Genomic DNA, 4744 nt, shown 5'->3' on the forward strand with positions numbered 1-4744 from the left:
GAGTGGGTTGCCATTCCCTTCTCCAGATGATCTTCCTGGCCCAGGGATCAAACCCATATTTACTGCATTGCAGGCAAGTTATTTACTGCTAAACCACCAGGGAAGCCCATTTGTTACAATTAAAGAAATAATACTGATACACTATTATTAACTAAAGTTCATACTTCATTCAGATTTCCTTATTTTTTTCCTTTTATTTATTTCCCCTTTTATTCTCCAGGGTCCTCTCTAAATACCACATTGCATTTAGCCATCACATGTCCCCTGTCTCCCTTTGGCTGTGACATTTTCTTGGATTTTTCCTGTTTTTAGTGACTTTGATAGTTTTGAAGAGTACTGGTTAGTTATTTTGTAGAATATTCTTCACATTGTATTTGCCTGTTGGTTTTCTTATAATAGGATGGGTTATGCATTTTTAAGAGGAAGAGCACAGAGGTGAAGTATCAACTTCATCACATCATGTATTAATAAAGGTATGTAATATCAGCATGATATCACTGCTGATGTTGATTTTGATCCCCTGGCTGAAGCAGTTTGCCAAGTTTCTCATCTGAAAAGTTGCTCTTTTTTATATGGTTTCATTCTGTACGCTTTAGAAGATAGTCACTGCAGGCAACCCGCACTTAGGAGGGAAAGTATTACTTCTTCTGCACAGATTTGCCTATTCTTTATATCCATTCATCTGTTCAATCACATATTTATACCAGCATGGACTATGGATATTTATTTTATACTTTCACTTATAATCTAACACTATAATTATGTACTGTGATGTTCAGATTGTTTTAGGGTGCTCTTTCAGTTCGTTCCTGTGTTTGTTTGATATACTCCACCACTGTGGACTTCTCTCTCGTGCACTTCCTTATTGCAAATTCACCGTGAATATTTCCTGCCCCAGTCTTAGCATCAGTTATTTCTTCAAGTACCACTAGCTCCCTATTTTGAAGAATTGTATTAAAAATCAAGATATGGGCACTAGGTATGCTACTGAGGTATCATTGCTTCTAAGATTATCAGATAACAGAACAAGAAAATACATGTAGGTATATTACATATATTCCCACTTATACACACATATCTATAAATAAGTATTTTTGTAAACCATCTGCTTTTACTTGTGAGCTAAAGTACATGAGTGTATAGTGGGATCTCCAACTCTAAGTAATTATCACATGGATCATTCTAACCTCTACCCATTATTATCTGTAAACTAATATTCAAATAATGAAAAATCTGACATTCACAATTCATTAATTTAATTGTTCAATTATAATGTAAGTATATAATGCTATCAGAATTGTGAAGCTGTACTCCTATGGAAAACAATTTTATCAACTACAGTAGAAAGTTTATATAGTTTCCTTTGTCTTTAGTCTTACAGACTGCACTTATTTCCAAAGTTACTTTGTCATATTTCTCCTCACCTGCTCTAGTGAGACTGTTTCATATATTTTTAATATACTTTGATTGATTGTGTGATAACTTCTGCATTCCTTCCTGAGGTTCTCCAATCTCTGAAATGATTTGTAAAATGTATATACCTTAAGGTTCACATATTGTGTTGTAAATTTCTACAGGTTTGCAAGATACATAGGGACATTTATCCATCATTACAATAGCATACAGATTAGTTTTATTGCCCTAAAAATCCCTTGTGCTTCACCTATTCAACCCTCTTCCTCAACCCCTGGAACTCCTGAGACATGTCATTATAGTTTTGCCATTTCCAAAGTGTCATATAATTTTAATTATAAAGTTTGCAGCCTCTTCAGACCAGCTTCAATATGCATTAACAATTCATCCATGGTATAATTAGTCATGGTATTATTGGTTTATTTTACCCTAGGGATTCTACGTTTGAGAGGAATATGAATTCAACTGAGCTAAATATGCACCTGTACTATGTAAGCATCCATGATTACCAATTAGATTCAGAGAAAACTTGCAAAGAAAAAAAAATACTGAACCAGCACAAGTTAGTCTTGTTAAATACTTTAATAGAAAATTTCTTAGTTTTTGAAAACTTTTCATATTTTTATAATTTATACTATAATTTGAAGGCAATCTCAATAAAATAAATTGTTATGAAAGGAGAGATTCAGGGTTACAAAGTATAATAAAGTTCTTGAATCTCACAACATAGCAATTTAAAATAAAATAGCTGAAGAAACCTGACTATACGAGGATTTTATTTTGAATATATGAATGAAAAAAAGTATTGTAATCTTTACTAATAATCATTTACTATTAAACCAAAAGCACCAGACCAAAAAATAGGGTTTTAAATTCCAAGACTACAAAACAACCAATTTTGTACACTTTATGTGATTTTTGGATGCACAATCAAATATTATCATCAAAAGTTGACAAAGAAGAAAGAGATCTGAATGTAAGATTAAACATTCAGCATGATCTGAGAGAAATTATCCAGCATTGGAATTTATAATACTTGATTTTCAGAACCCACATTAACTGATTGTAGAACACTGGATGTTAACTTGAATCTCTGATACCGCCTGTCAACTCTACACTAAGCTATCTGTATCACATGGATGGTATGAGGATAAAGTGAGGAAGTAAATGTGCGTATGCTTTGAAAATGTCAGTAGCTATACAAGGGTAAGTTAGTAGCAATAAATGTGGTGAGGTTGTCTGTCTGGCCCCACACACTCTCACACATCTCACCTCACACCACACTGCTCCTCTGGCTTCAGCCACACATGCCTCCATTCTGCTTCTCAAGGCATACTTTCTCTTGGGAATGGTTTTCACACATGCAGTTCCTTTACCTGGAGTATGTTTTCTTTCAGAGTCTTATATATATCCTCCAATCCCTGCTTTCAATACTCTTTATGTGGTTTAACTTTATTCATCCTTCATGTATGAGCTCAAGTTATACTTCACAGGGAAGCCTTCCCTGACAGCTTGAAAGATGAAAACTCAAGTTGAATTTCTATGTTGCAGTCTAGAGGCAGTATAAGAGGTCACTGGCCTCTTATAGACTTCAGCTGACTGAGTAAAACCTACTCACATCACAGACAGTCTACTTTGCTTAAAGTCTACTGATTTAAATGCTAATCACATTTTTAAAAATATCTTCACAGCAACATCTAGGCGGGTGTTAGACCAAACAAATAGACAAAATTCCCTAGCCAAACTAACACAAAAAATTAACTATCTTAGGTACAGATACCCACATGCCTCACTTTAGCCTCCTTCAAGTATATTCTTAAATGTAATCTTAGTGAGTACTTTCCAAACCAGCTTATTTAAAATTGTAACCTAGCCACCTCCATGTCACCTTCCTTCAAACTATACCTACACTCATTTCCTACTTCATTTTTTTCACAGAACATATTGCTAAAAGATATACAGTATAATTAATCCACACACCTATATAGCTACAATAGAATATAAGTTTTATAAGGACAAGGATTTTTTGGTCAGTTTTATTAACATGATCTTTGGGAGGTATATAATAAATACTTACTGGATTAAAGAATAAAATCATAAATAAGATTTGATTACCAAATATCTCATTTCCTATTTATGCACCTTGAGAAATTAGTGTTTCCAGGCCTAGGCTTATTAATCTATAAAAAAGTTATTATAATACTATTCAATTATATACTAACTATAATGACTGACACAATAGCACTAATGCTATAATTACCTATACTTGACAAAATACATAAATATTTAGAGAACTGTGAAACTGCTTTGATTTCTTTTTCACTGACCATCTCTAAATTGGCTTTGCCAGGCAGGGAAGTGCAGGCAGGGAAGAGAAATAGACTTTGATGCTATTGATAGCAGATTGATCAATAATCAAGAGTTTATTAAAAAGAAGTATGGTTTTGGCCTTTTTTATTGGTATTGTCGAAATAATGTTATCCTTTTCAGAGTATAATAAATTCTGGCTGAAAATGCTATGGTACACTCCCTAGATCTTGAGATTGCAGTTTTGCCTTCAAGAGGATGAAAGAAGGTAAAGAGACAATATTACACAGTGACTTTGAATACAGACCCTGAACTTAGGTTTTATAGACAAGCTTCATCACTAACCAGTTATGCAATTCAAGTGTATCAAGTAAACTCTGTAAACTTGTTTCCTTAAATGTAAAATTAGAGTAATAACAAATATATCTATCCTATAGGAGTGCTCTAAATACTAGAATACATAATATTTGCAAAGTACTTGGCACAAAATTTCATGCACAATAAGGACAAAAAGTTTGTTTTTGTTGTTTCTGTGGGCATTATTCTGTCATGTGATCATCTTCAAAACTGAGGCAAATATAAAGGCATTGCTCAAGTTACTCTAAGGCTTTTTACTAGAGTAATATTCTGACCTTCCTATAGGGACATCCTATATCATCTTCACTGTATGAAACACCATGAAGCCACTTGGGTTTCCCTGGTGGCTTAGCTGGTAAAGAATTTGCCTGCAATGTGGAAGACCTGGGTTCAGTCCCTGGGTTGGGGAGATACCCTGGAGAAGTGAACAGCTACCCACTCCAGTATTCTGGCCTGGAGAATTCCATTGACTATATAGTCCATGGGATCACAAAGAGTCAGACACAACTGAGCAACTTTCACTTCACATGAAACATTAGTTTCTAAAATTAAACAACCTATATATTAATATTGTACTATGTGCCAAATCCTAAGTAAAGTGCATTTAGTGTGTGCATTGAGGTAGGTGCATGATACAAAATATTTCAGACACACCCACTTGATGCAA

The sequence above is a fragment of the Dama dama genome, chromosome 15 (assembly GCF_033118175.1).
Source record: "Dama dama isolate Ldn47 chromosome 15, ASM3311817v1, whole genome shotgun sequence".
NCBI lineage: Eukaryota > Metazoa > Chordata > Mammalia > Artiodactyla > Cervidae > Dama > Dama dama.